We start from the raw sequence: 15,623 nt of genomic DNA on the forward strand, positions 1-15,623 counted from the left end.
TAAATTTACTTTTGTATATGCATGAACCAAAGTAGCATATGCTATCGCATGAAGCGCAAAGCAAATAATAACCAGTAACAAGAGAATCCCTCACGTTTCAAAACATGACAATATTCTCTTGTATTAAGGTTTCATCAATGGTACTGTTTACTCATATTATAATGAACCATGGGCCAGATTTGCATTCTTAAAACTTGGAGCGCAAATTGCGGTCTGACGAGAGAATGTGGGTGTTTTCGCAGACTGCCTGAAATTAACGTCTTATTTACTTAGGCTGCTGCTAATTACGCAATCAGCGAATGGGACGACCTACTAATTGCATTTTGCATATGAAGCAGGGCTTAAAAGGCGCAATTCAATTCAAAAAGCTCCTCTTTCGTGCAATGAATATTTTCATTGAATGAGAGGAAATTGATGGGTAGTCTGATGCCAGTGTGTGCCCAGCACTAGCACAGCACAGAACAAAATGTGCAGGTTTCACAGATTACACCAGTTTTGTCTTTCTTTTGGCAGTTCCATACATATTCAATTTTTTTAGTGGTTTTTGTGATTTTTCTGCCGTTTTGTATGGTAACTACAATGCAGCCTTCGGTCAGTTGGTGCAATCAAATGTCTAACTGCTCCTGTGAACTGTGTTGATGCTGAGCTTTCTTCCTGTAGCTATGGTAACAAGACTGAAACATCACATTGTAGGCTACAAAATGTACCAAATCTAATTTTAAAGAAATAAAAACAAACACACAGTAACCCTGCATTTTATTATTTTTGTAATGCAGTTTGTTCACACTGTTTGCTTTGCTTCTGAAAATGTTCTGTTCAATGTAAAAAGCATGTTCTTTTCTTGATGGACAAACGTGATTAAATACAACAGCCTATGCTTTTATTAGTATTATTTACTAGTGGCAACTGCCCAAAAGTCTTGGTAAATCTGGCTCTGTGTGTTACTTTTAGTCCATACTACAGTGCGCTCCCAAAAGTATGAGACCGGTAGAGTGAAATTGGTTTGTCCATTTTTGCCAACTCACTGTCACTGTCTATGCAACCAAAGAATTCATCAATGGGGAAAAAGTGTAAAATTTTGGCTAAGTCAGTCACTTGAGTCAAATCTAATTGAGCATTAATTTCACTTGCTGAAGAGGAGACTGAAGACAGAAATCCCCCCCGAAACCAAAATCAACTGCAAGCATCTGTAGTGAAGGCCTGGAAAGGCATTTCCAAAGAACTTACTGTTGTAATGTGAATGTTATTGCAGTCAGGCAGAGGGAATACCACCTGGTGGGGGTCGTGGAATAGTGAGTAGAAAAGGGCGTTTGACCTTGACATTGACCTTATTTACAAACGGGACTGAAATCAGCTGCATAAAAGACACTGACATGGGAATTGAGGCATTAGAATTAGCAAATGAGTGTGGTTTGGCTAATAATGGTGACATACAGTAAAATCAATGAGTTAGACGCAGAGTCTGATAACTGGCAGCAATATGTGGAACATCAGTCATTTTACTTTGTGGCTGACAAAACTGTGACTGCCAGGTTAGCTGCGAGATTTTTCTTTGACTGAGTTAGTGAAGAGTTTAAGCGAACACAATACTCCAAAGCCCAGTGTCACTGTTCACCACTGTTTAAGTTTCATTCAAAAGTGAGGGAGCAGGACATTCCGTTGCACCATTTGTAACAGAACTGAGGAGGCGTAAATAATATTACGAGTTTGCTGCAGCACCGGATGACATGATCAGAGACAGATGGTGTGTGGCATTAACAATGACCACATTCAGAGGTGTTTGTTATTGGAAGCTGATGACAAGCTAACATTAGCTAGGGCAGTTGAGCTTGCGACATCAATGGAAACAGTGGCTAAAGACGTAGCAGAGCTGCAGCAAACAGGGGCGGAGGGGCCTATTAATAAGGTAGAGCCAGTGATCTTGGAGTGACAACTTACTTTCACGGCTGGGTGTTTCAGATGTAGAAGGAATCTGGAGCCTCTTTCTTGCCGGTTTGTAGCTGCAGTGTCCCATATCTGCCACAAGAAGGGTCAGTTGGCCAGAAAATTCCACAAGGTTAGGCAGTCCCGACATAACAGAGAAAAAACATGCAGAGGAACCCACGTGCTGGAAGACGCAGGAGAGGAGGAGTCTGCTCTCAAGCTGCACAATCTGGATGAAGACGATACATATATGACAAAATATAGAGAACAGGTGTCAGTAAATAGACATGACATTGATTTTGAAAGAGACACTGGTGCAGGCATGATAATTCTTAATATGAACACATCAGACCTGGGTTAAATACATATTTGTTTTGGATTCAAATACCTTTCTGTGATCTCTTGATCTTGCCTGGTGTAACTGAACCTGCCAATATGACCAGAAGGTGGGGTTTTCACTTTTTGAGAGTATTTCATTAGTTCCAATACACCAGACCAGATCAGTAGAGTTTAGAAAAGTATTTTAATCCAAAACAAATACATGTTTGACCCAGGTCTGGAACACATACAGGAAGATGGGAGAGGGGACACTATAAATTATATAAATTATAAATGATAACATCCCTGTATTTAAACAATGTTTCTATTAATGGTACACATTATGGGTATGGTAGCTTGGGACTGGACTCATAGTTGAACATATCATTTCTGGAAATTTATTTTTAAGTGAAAATTAAAAATGGGTGTGCAAGCTGGCTTGTTCTCAGGCAACTATATACCTTTTCCCAACTTCAGCAATATTTGATCAATTTATCACACACAATTATGATAAAATCCTGGCCCTCCTAATTATAAAAGCTCTCTCTTGGCTGTGATTGGTCAGTGGTTCAGCTTCAATTTGCGTATAGTATTTATATTATATTTGGGAAATGGTCTTGTCTAGGTGTTTTGATTAGGCTGTATTTCTTTTGAGTAGCACAGCTGTGTCTTATTGAGTGATTACCCAGTGATGGAAGCACTCCAGTGTACTGTCAGAAGTGCTTTTGCATTTCTCCATGATTCTCATTCAAAAGTCTATGTGGAAAATAATCTTCAGTTAGGAAAAACAAACTATCAGTGGTGGGCTTCAATTTTGTTTTAAAAGACGACGAGAGTTGCAATCATGCCAAAATATGTTTGCCTTTCCTTTTTGTCTCTGTGCTTCTTAAAATAACTGTAATTTTGTGGTTAGTTTAGCATTTTTTGATTGATTTTGAGGCATGCTTTGGACTGTTGTCATGTAGAACAATCCATTTGCAAACAATTTTTGGCTCCTGTTGAGGGGAGTAGGGTAACGAGGTACTCGATGCAAAATGACCCAATACATCAAAGATTTCTCCATTGGAAAGACATAATTTCAACAATTCTTCTTCCAAAACCAAATCTGCTGTTGATGCACGTGGCCAAAAATCTCAATTTTGGTCTTGTCTGATTATACAACCCAGTTCCAATCGAAGTTCCCATGCTTGGGAGATTCTAAGGGTTGTCTAAAATGATCATGAACTAAGGGAGTTGTATAAATCTGAAATTCTAACCATCTAAGCTTCAAGCTTGAAAACCCATTCCTTTAAGGTCTTAAATCCTTCTTGGAGTACTGTCAGAATTTATTAAAGCCAGAATGTATTTATGCATTATGTTTAAGGAAAAAAGGAGGCTCCACATGCCAACAGATGCCTTAAACTCACGTTAGCAATGACCTTTAATTTGGAGCCTTTTGCACAAACATTTCAGTGCCAGTCTTTCCTCTGTGCAAACATATAACAAAGAAAATGAACTCTATATATCATCTCAAATTTTGAAAGGGATGACTAATCTTATGACTGTCTTTGATAGACAGAATTTTCAATTGCAAACTATGTCTCACAAAAATCATATTGGAAAATAATAATCATGGACATCTATCCTACATTCCAGCACAGTAGAGGAACAGGTAAGAACATCATGTAGGTGGGTAAAATTATCCATTTCCCAATATCTTTTGAGATAAAATTTTACAGAAAATTGACATTATATGTCTTGCAGTTTCTGCAAAATAAAGGAAGCCAATCATTTCAGAGTCTTGCCATTATTAAATTCCTGATCTACCCACACCATGAAGGATTTGAACTCAAAGTCACTTTATTCCAAAGGGCAAAAGTAATTTTGGCAGTGCTGTATTCTGTTCCCTGAGACTTAGAGTGACTCAGGGAAGATGGTATCTAGAGGACAGAGAATACCATTTTCTTTTTATAAAGGTTACAGTTCATGTGCATGGATTCTTAATTGTGGTGCTGCCTTAGATATAATTATTATGCAGAAAACAATGTTCTTTAGTCATGGTCTTGTTTAGAACTGATATGTAGAGACAGCCATTCACCTAGTGTTTTAGTCATTTTGGTAATATCATAGCAAAGATTCCATATATCCATTACAATTCCCAGAAGGTGCTTTGACTTAACTGCTCATTTTCATAGTTCAGTGAACAAGGGAAGTTTTCAACAAAAATATAAAACCTGGGGCACAGTTTTTCTTTCGTCCTGATTTTTGAAATTGTGTTACTCATTCAAGCATTACTCTCATTTTAAGGGGTAGTGCATCTATACATGTTCCAGTGTGCAGCACATGAAAGTACGGTATGTAACTAATTCTGTGACAGTGTGCACTCTCTGCAGGTCTGAAACAAATGGTAACTCCAAGGGCTCTACAGGATTAGTCTTGTGACCGGATTGCAGTGGACGTCCATTTTCCAGTGCAGTGAAGAATCGAAAAATGAAGGGCGACACATTCATTAGAAGGAAAATATAAGTCACGAGAAGCAGAAGTGTTATAAAGTGTAATTCCCCTTTAACTCTGAGTTGTGAGGGAGTGGGGTGGTGATTGTCATTTCCTACACAACTCATGATGTAGTGTAAATACACATGACACTTTGATAAAATTTTTCCAGAATGGATAAAAATAATTTATTCACATGGTTACATATCGAAATTTGATTTCAAATTTTTTATGGGGTTGAATGAGCGTGTCACATGCAATAACATATGTACTAGGTAATATTCAATGAATCGGTCCTTTCATATCCCAGGATATTAAGAATCTAGGATAATTATGATAAGCGTAGTTCAGTCAAGTATGACAAATATGATGCAGACATTACTTGCTGTATACACTTTTTGTGCACTGAAAGCAACATAGTCTTGTAGCATTCCAAGTAAGCTGTGTATATAAGCAGTTTTCTTTAGAGACATTAAACTAAAAATCTTTAGGAACATAGATGAGTACTCACTCCTGCCTTTATAATGCCTACAGAATGTCAATCATAGCGACATAGTTGCATCGGAATAAAGCATCTTGATAAAAAGCCAGGAAAAAGAAATTATCCTCTGCTTGCTGCTTGTGAAAATGTGGGCCAATTATGTGGGTGGCTTTTCTGTATACACCAGGGAAAGATTAGCACAGTGCCTTTCAGCTAATCATAATGCTGAATAAATGCAATTAGCTGCAGCTAATCATTGGTTTGCTTCAAGTGCTGAAGTACCTTTTGACAGAAAAGGTATTTCTGGGGGTGAAGGTAAGGCATTTCAATTTCTTATCTATGGAACCTAAACCAACACAGATTAGGTTTTCTTTAAAGGTGCGAAAATGATTGAAAAATTGCCTTGACTGGGTGCTCACTGCCTGATGGTATCTAATATAGGATACATTCTAATAACGTTTTTAAAAAGTACAAAATGTCCAAGTTGAAGGGTTCAATCTATTTCTGCTGAAAGAAATATATATTTTTTTCTATTGTTCAGAAAATGTGTTTTGTCACTGTCTTTTTTTTCTTTCTCCTTTACAGTGCAAGTGAGATTTAACCCCTTCTACATCGCCCCTATTTAACACAAGCCTGAAAATGACATAGCAACAATAAAATGGCTACTATTCTTAAACCCTTTCGACTACATGCATAATCCTTGTCTTAAGGTAAGGTAACCCTTGGGAGTTTGTTTTCCAAGAGTCAGGATTACGCGAAATGTTTCTGAAAGCTAGTGACAGAAACTGAAACACAGTAAAATATTTTTTTATTGGAATGGATAGCAATAGATGCTTGTGAGTGTGCTTGGTAGATTTAAAACCATGGTGGAGCCACAGCGAGAACAAATCTGGACAAATCCTGGTTCAAATTAAATGGCAATACCACTAAAAATGAGCATTCTGCATAATTTTTTCTAAGCTATGTCTAGGCAGGTTTCCAAAAAGCCATTTGGAGACGCTGAAAGGACATGACACCCAAATGATATTATGGGTGCTTTAGAGGTATGAACTATTACATATTGTATACAATATATAAGTGGAAGATATGTGCTGAAATTAACTTGCTTTCCCCCTGCCTGTCACCCTTCCCCTCCCTCCTCCTCCTCCCCCCCCCCCACCCCGCCCCACACCCTCTACTTATCTCTCCTTGCACTCTCCTTGCTGCCTCTGGCAGCAGCAGGTCTGGAACATTGTAGAAAATAACTACATTAGCTATCTTGTTTACTAGTCCATTGACTGAGGTTTATTGATGAAGTTTTCATGAAATACCCCACCCCATCAACATGCCAAACATGCCCCCACAATTTCACATCACATTTATTATTGAAAAGCAGGCTTACTCCTTAATCACACGCATATCGCATATCTTGAGAATGTGTTTATATGCTCACCGAAATAAAAAGTCCTTCATTGAACATACCCACTGCTGTGGAGTCAAAGTTGTTTTCACTGTCCTTCTCAGACATATTCACTCAGATGAGTGACTTTTTCCAAGGCCTCCACATTTTAAGTCTTCTGTTTAGACTTTGTCCTTGCAAAATACATTTTTGTTGCAAAACAACAACCTTTTTGGGCATAAAACATCAAGAACTTTTCTTGCCGGTGCGTAACATTTTTCGGCGCGCATACTGAAAAAGTTACAGTTTGTTTATGCTGGAGAAACAATGTGTGTCCTTTCATGCAAGCCTAACAAAACATACATAGTTAGAAATGTAAATTCATTGCCTCAAATGCTTTTCAGTCATCACTATAATAGCTTACCATTGCTGTATACTGGGCAGAACTTACATTATACTGTCCAGGTCGAGTCGTCGTTGGGGCTCGGTGGGTCCCATTGGCTATACTGAGGGGCTGCTTGGCTAGTACTCATCAGAGAAGCTTGTAGGTGGGCTAATCTTGTTTCATAGAGTCTATACAGCCAGAGAAAAGAACAGTTCAACATACACACTACATTTGGTGTATATGTAACAGCAAAAGAGACATCAAGGATAACTCTTAAGGAGACTTGCTAAGTAAACAATGGACATTCCATCGATGTTTCTCTGAGTTAGAATGTTTTTGGGACTAAAAATTGCTGTGGATTTTGTTTGCTGGATTCTTGCTGTGATAAAGATACCAACCATAATCCATGTGGTCTTTGGATATCCAAAAGGCCCAGAAGGTGAGGACTCCCTGAGCTTGTTTTGCCACCCCACATTACAAAATAAGGAACTGTTGTCGCTAAAACATTGGCATCGTAAAATCATTTATAGAAATAGAACTGTGCGCTTTATCAATTTCAAACAGTATACTGTGGGACCAGATTGATTGAATGGAAAAAAAAAAAAACTGAATGAATGCAAATGAACCCACTCTGTCCCATGGGGGTTAAAGATGCAGCTGCTCAAATATTTAATTCTTGGCAATGCGGCGCAACAGTTCCTTAGCTGTCCTTGCCTTTATAAAAGGAGAGATGACTGTGCTCGTGCTGTTACACAAAGCGGGAACAAATTATTCAGCGAAAGTCACAAAGCTAATGGAATCACAACGACCTTTTGAACAGGTGAAGGTTTGTCCTAGATGTGGAACAGACATTGTGAAATCAATTGTAATCAGTCTAAACAGCTATGTTGCGCATAGATATATTTGAAGTGGAAAATAAGTTCAATGAACTTCCAACTCTATACAGAAAAAGAACTTAATTGGGGAAAAACAGTTGGTTGCAATAAACCTGTAAATTGGTTAATTAAAATTATGTTCTTAGTGTTCCTAAGACCAAAACTCTCCACCCTGTTTTCATTTTGCACTTTAATTTTGAACTAATTAGCTCAACACAGCAAAGGTTCCACCACACAATAAATACTTAATGATTTTTCACTTTTTGTCCAAGTCAACATCGTTTCCTGAAAATGGCAGACAAGAGTCCATGCTATTTTTGGCCGTGGCAGACTGAACAAAGGGGGAGTTTGACGCGACTGCAGAGCCGTTTTGAGGCCCATGGGGGCCCCATTTCAAAATTCTATCCTGAGGCCCTCTCCTCTCCGTTCAGTGCTGCTCCATCAGCCATTTGCCTACATGGGCCTACAGGACACTGGAATCTCAAAACCACCAAGCATTCACAACTGGAATTTTGAAAAGCTTCAAAAAACAACATTAAACATAGGCTTTGTGTCTCCATAGCTTTTGAGGAAGGCAAAGGAGGTGTGACACTCACTTTGAGGAACGTGTGACTTAAAAAAAATTAATTTTAACAAGATTTTACCCAGACGGAGTCATGTGGGGCAAAGGGATTTTGTGGGACATTTTTACTTAAAAAAAATGTAATATTGCTATTAATATTTTTCAAGCATTCTTGTGGGCATTTGGGGCCCATTTCACTTGGAAACTGAAACGTCGCTGCACGCTTCTGCAACTGATACCTCTAAAGCTGCCGCACAAAGATCCAGCCACAGTAAATTAAATGATTATGTACATACATACACATACTGGAAGGCTGCAAGGTGTTCAACTCTATTTAAGAATTATAAATATTCTGATTGCATTACAATCGAAAATGGACTTCATTTTATCACCTGAAGATTGGTGTGATAGGTATACCTGATATTTGGCAATTAATTAGAATTTTAAAAACGTGAAACTTTACCAGGGTTGCTAAAAGACAGAACTCCTGAGCTGAGAGCAAACGGCAAAACCACCTCAGTAAAAATACAATTATAAAGAAAAAGCAGCAAATGTAGAAATATGCTTCTTTAATTTTATTGCATTACTACTGGAACACATTTGACAAGAAACCACAAATGACATGGTTATCATGCCCTAAAATGACTGCATTTCCATATGCTGTACTATTTCCTCAGCAATGAACCTTTTTCCTGTTAACACTGCTCCATTTTCCATGCAGTCTTAATATAAGCTCTGCAATAAAATGTCAAATGCGTCATCAGAAGTTCATTTTCTCTTTCCGGGTTCTTATACGCAGGCTAAATTTTCTTTCATGACGTGAAAGCCATTTTAAATGAATACACCTGAGCACAAATCAATGAAAACCGAAGCACTAAAACACTTGTGTGCATACCGTGAAAGTGATGACAAGATTCCTCTCAGGAACAATCGTATACGCGTTTCTCAGAATGATGAAAGGTCAACCATTTAAGCTTGGTTCTTGCAAGACCTGCTCACCTGCTCACTTTCTTGCCGGTTACATTTGCTGTGAAGTTTGGAGCTGGGGGTGGCCTGGCAGCTTCGCCAGTCTGTAGGACTGCAGCCCTCTCATTCAGCGAGCAGCTGCCCAGCGGTGCTGCCTGGGCCTGAACGCTAGCTGCATAGCCCTAAGAAAACAAAGGCTGGAGAACATGCACTGTAATCTTTTCACAGCTATTGCATCGCACTGCTATTTTTAAATTCTGTATCGTGAAGCACTTTTTAACTTTGTTTTGAAAGGTGCTATATAAATAAAGATTGATTAAATAAAGATCGATTGGTACACAATGAAATGAGCCTTTAACCTTTTCACTCTAGGGCAAGGGAGGGGGTGAAGACGTAATACAATCAGGTGATGTAGACCTCAGCGTTAGTGAGCCCTATCAAACCAAGTACCCCCTCCCACCCCCAATTCATTTAGTATAAATTCTGATGTGCATTTTACCATTCCAACCATCCCCACAACATATACAGGCACTATATACAGGCATTATACACCAATTATATAATATTGCAACATCATGTACATTGTGTCGAGTGGAATGATTATTATAATAATTTTTTTAAGTGGGGGGGGGGGTGCTGGAAAAGCACAGCTGCGTTAGGAAGATTGCACTGGCTCACAGCGCAAGGTGAACGGGAGGAGGTTAGGAGGGCTGTCTGGCACACGTCCCAGGTCTCCATTACGCTGAAACCCCTGAGAGGCCAGCACTGCAGCTTCAGAGACCACTCGCTCACACACGGAATGCAGAACATCAACGTCTCCCAGCTATTCATTATTTTAATGCGCCGATAACACTCACACATGATGAAGCCAGCATTTGACTGCAAGTGGCTGTAAATTGCTCCTAAAGAGCTAAGGGAAGCCGGTCAAGAGCATAACCGAGACGAGTGCAGTCGTCGCAAGGCATGATTTCTGTAGCTTTGCCGTGCTAGCCAGTGACTGCTCCCGCTGCAGCGCTGCTATCCACTTTGAATGCTGCATGTCATTACTAATAAACCAGTGCCAGGACAGGCTGCCTCGCCTAAAACAAAACATGCTGCTTAAGTAATAGCTTCATAAAAACTGTTTAAACAAATGCTATGATTAACTCCTGACACTACAGGGCCAACGTTAGTTTTATCTAGGTCAACTAAAAAAACGGACACTAAGACAGAAATTTGGCCAACAAAACGATGGATAGGTGCTTAAAATCCTCCTCCACGCAAAAACATGTTTTTAATGGTTAACTGCTTTTGGAAGCATGGCCTTCACTATACAGTCTAACGTGAAAAGGTGCTTTGGTGACCAGTTCTACAAAAAAAAAACAATCTGTAGCCAGAGCTTCTCTGTAATTCCCTGAAATCTCAGTTGGAACGTGGACATACAGGTGAAATTTGTGATGTCACAAATATGTGGAACCAATCATGGTCCACTACGCAAAGATATGCAAATTACAGGAGAGATGTGGTAAACTGAAACCTCAGGGCACAGAAAGTTGATTAGGTAATGACACTATTGTGACAGTTGGTGTGTAGTCAATGGGTTTCATGAAGAAATTGATTATGAATCCAGAAACCCCGAAACCACAGCAGCAAGCATTGCCAATTAGCATAATCATTAATTCTGGCATTGATGCTACCAAGTCATTTTCAGTAGTTTTATTTGGAAACCCCATATCAAACAAATTAGTAACTATAGAATATTTTTTAAGGTTTTAAAATACATCTGGAGGGGTACTTTAAAACATTAAACACTACCCTCCCCAACCAAAAAAAAAAACCGAAACAAACAAAACAAAATAAAAACCCAAATGTATGAATATGATTATTGGAATTAGAAGATGTATAATTCATGCCCCAAACAGTAACAATTTTCAACAAATTTGTCCATTCCAAAGTTTGTGGGTTCAGTTTGGAAATTTAACCTAGCAACTGATATGGAAATGTCTATTAATGCAACTGATTTTCAAAAATCCTGTGTCCTCACCATAACACTGACTGACCAAAAAGCTGATTCTTATATTTCTTTCTCCAGCTGACAGACATAAATTTAACAATTCTAATCCCAGTCTCAAGCACATCTGTCAACAAAGTGAAATGCCTGGAAAAATTTGTGGCACTTACTAAGTTACACAATCATGTCCAAAGTTATTACAGCACCGCTGAGAAGAGATTTTCCCTTCCTCTAAAATATTATGTATAATTGGACAATTGCTTTTATTGGGGAAATACTGTTTCCAACTGAAATTGAGCTGCAGGCTTAATACATAAAGGGATACAACTTACATCTCTCTGCGGTCTCAGGCATAGACCAAAGCTGTCACAGATAGATATGCATATTAACTGGAAAAATCACATCAGGTTCTTGGCAAATCCAGAGAGTTCCAGCTCAGGATGTAAGCCAAGAACCTGCTCTGTTGATCTTGCTGTAGCCAGACTTGAATGTGCCATGGTAACCTTTCCTTTGTTTGCATCAAATAGGATTCCATTCCATTATCAAAGTATGCACAGTGATTTATTTTTTATTTTTATCAGCGAGGAGGGGGTGTTCAAGGTTTTCGCACAATGACGGACAGAACGGCAGTTCATGTACAGCATGATTGGAATGTTGATATTTTTAACTTTGTCAGTTGTTTCTCCCATATCTGTTGCATTCCCAATGTGTTTGTCAAGAACTCAGAGTTCTGTGAGGTATATTGCATTGGGTAAGTAGGCATCTCATAACTCACACCTAACTCGTAACCTCTTTGGGTGTCTCAGAAAGAAATATAAATGGTATTAACTTTCTTTTTTGCAGGGAGGACCCCATTGTTTTTTGTGCCAGATAACCATCAATATATTTAACTATCCTGCTGAGCAGTTGTGGGTCAGATGCATAAAAAGCTAATTATCCGTAGACCACGGGTGATGTTATTGCTCCATTCAGACACTGCACTTTGGTGGCTAGCATCCATTTCAGCTGCAGACCTCTTTAAAAACAGGTGTCCTATTCCATACACTTAATATGACGGGTAGTCTGTTAAAAGCTCCATGAAAACAGCTCTATTAATATTCTTGCGTAACTTTTTTATATATAAACGCCCTGAAACACAAATATTTCCTTCAGATTAATCCTTTAAGAGTTCTCTCCTCCGTGTTATTTTTGATAGTTACCGTTCCAAGTTCACTGCGCCCCTCGCTTGTATAACCCTTATCTGTGAGGAAGAGTGGGGGTGTAACTTGGTGTGTATGTACTGTAGAGAAAATTTTAAAAAATGATTTAAAAAAAATACAATTAACAAATGAAAGGAAAACTGACATGTAGGTCAGAAAAGATTGGGGCCCACCTGCTGTGAATCAGCCATCATTCTCAATGTCAGCACACAGTCTTCGTTAAGTTCAGTATTTAGCATTATTTTTTTATTATTATTAAAAAATTTAAGCAACACTGTAAAAGGTTTTTATTTAGGAGACCATATCCTGTGACTATATCGGCATATATCATACTGTCACTGTCCTTAAAACATATTGTATCATGACAGTCATGTATTCTCTCCACTATTTCACATATTAAATAGGTACTTAATTTATTTCATATAAATTAAGAAACATTTACATCAGCAACGCTGCATGGACATCAGGAATTCAGTCGTCTCAGACAGAAGAAACTTTAAATTATGAAACTGCCATCGCACGTCATATTGAATAATATTTCCAATATTCCACAATAGAGCACTGGAAGTAAAGAGCAAATAATCTCGCAAGCAACAGCCATTCGTGAGTGTCATTTGAGTTCCTCTGCACCTCTCCTGGAAATATCTGCAAGAGCTGAGAGGCCAAACTGCGGACTCGTTTTTCACAACTCCAGTGCAAAAACACTTAATGCTCAAGCTTAATGGAGGTGGAAAACTATAAACAGAGGTTTCGCAGTACTAAAAGTCTGCGATGTACTGCAGACTTTTATTATTTCTTTTGCTAACTATTATTTAACAAAGCCTCCTCCATTTGACCAGGACGGACAACACGCATGCTGAAAATGAACAAGTCATCCAGGAGAAAAGATACCGTACTGTATGGTATATTAATTTGATACATTTTAGGAATTTGTATTATGTTGTTCATTTTGATACATGTATGTCTATTTTTGATATTTACGTCTATTACAGCGTATTTTAAATTTTGTATCAAAATACATTTTGATGCCTCTCTGATTATTGCCACGTTCACACAGGCTTGAGAATGTAAAAGTACATAAGTGCACATCCAATTCAGCAATTTATACACAAAATTAATTAAATTGGTGGCTTTCTATATTTTCTGTACATGGTAAAATATGATCAATAAATTCTCAAAATATTTATGTTTTAAAACATACTGACACACTATATTTTTTATAAAGTGATGACTAAACTGAATACTGAAAATGCTATACTATTGTAAAATCATAATTGCAGATGCACTTGGCACAGGTTTTTAAAGAAAGAATGAGTTCACTGTTTTAGTTTGGCTTTTGGATGATTTTTATTATATTTTAGCATTTTATGGTTTCGCTATTTTTATTTTTTCAATCCAGTTTTTTTTCCATGCTCAGATTGCATTATCTCTAAATGATTTTGATTTTTAAAAGCCTTGCTTTAATGAATCCTATGTTTACCATTACTTATTTTGTTCAACTGGTCATTTATGATATTTATGATTTATGTTATTACATTTTTACTTTTCTATGCTTGCGCAAAGAACTTTGGGCTGCTTTTTGTATGATTAAGTGCAATGCAAATATAAATTTGAATTTTATTATTATTTCATGTGGTAAATGTCAGTAAATGTGGAGAACAAAACCATAAGCCAGCCTGAAAACACATCCCTTCTAACTTGATTTGTAGACCTGTCATTGTCCCATAATTCAATTCTGTAGGTAGAATCGAAGCTCATAACAGTGCTACTCACTCAGACTGCATTCCAGTGGAATGGAATCTGGTTTAGAATCCAGAAATTGGCCTTCTTTTGTGTTTGTATCATTTGAATTGCTGAACCTTTTTGGACGTGCAAGGCAACAGACTCAAGGTAAAATAACTGAAGTGTGTTTCTGAGCAATGAGGAAAACATTACTCACAAAAGCCAAATGAAATGTATGCATTTAAACATCACCAAAAGGAACCACACACAAATTTCTTCATAAATGGCAGGAACAACCAACTCTGAACTGAATTACCTTCACACGTAGAGGCACCGCTAATTCAAATGCTTGGGGTGCCAGTGTGGCAGTACATATTTTCCAGTATTGCTACCATTGTGTGTCACTAACCACAATTCCGATCAATGTTGATATCACTGTATTTATCAGCTTGGCACATACCCCTATGCAGGGACACAGGTTTACATTAATTCACTTATTAATCAGCTTACAGGCTACTCTTGCTGAAGGGTAGCCTACATTAGTGTATGGTCCAACTTGAGAAGCAACCCTGCAATCATTAAAAGAGGAATTGAAACTACAATTGTGACAGCTAAAACACGAATAAACTGCTAAAATGCTTTTGCTAGTATTGAACAGTCAACGCAGTATCATTAGGGTCCAATATTTTCAGTTTTTAATTTTTCAAAAAAAAAGAAAGAAAACTGAATAGTGAGAGACTTTACAGACTACTTCCATCCACAACCATCTGGCATGATACACTGCAGGTTTTCTGATACAACTCTTAAAAAAGTGGACTTATAACCCAAAATTTGCAAGTTCAACTCCTAGGTGTGGCACTGCCAGCCTATCTGCGAACAAGGTACCAACTTACCATTAAACTGTACAACTGGGTAACTTGAAATGACACCAGTCAAGTATCTTCGGATACCTTGGGTACCTGTAAGGTAACGCAACACCTTTCAAAACCAATACTTCTGCTTCATTACAATATGGCTTCAGAGGCTAGTTATATTATTCCACCATCCCACTGAAAATGAGCACAAGCTTAATGCTCTGCATGCGATTCTGAAAATTTCTTCCAGAGGCAAGTAAAAAAAAAAACAGAAATCGGTAGTTAACTCTCAGGTGTGTGTGACATTTCTCACCTTAAAGGCTTTGGTCTTAGCCCTCAGCGTGAATGAGGCTCCTCTGCAGGCACTGACGCTTGCATCCTCTTTCTGTTCATTCAGACCCAGAAAAGCAAAGGCTAGGCTTGCACTGGCATTGAAGCCTTCCACCAGCCCAGCACCTCTGCTGTGATTCCCCCCGCCTTCTCTGAACACCAGCGCAA

Source organism: Anguilla anguilla, chromosome 17 (assembly GCF_013347855.1).
Source record: "Anguilla anguilla isolate fAngAng1 chromosome 17, fAngAng1.pri, whole genome shotgun sequence".
Taxonomy (NCBI): domain Eukaryota; kingdom Metazoa; phylum Chordata; class Actinopteri; order Anguilliformes; family Anguillidae; genus Anguilla; species Anguilla anguilla.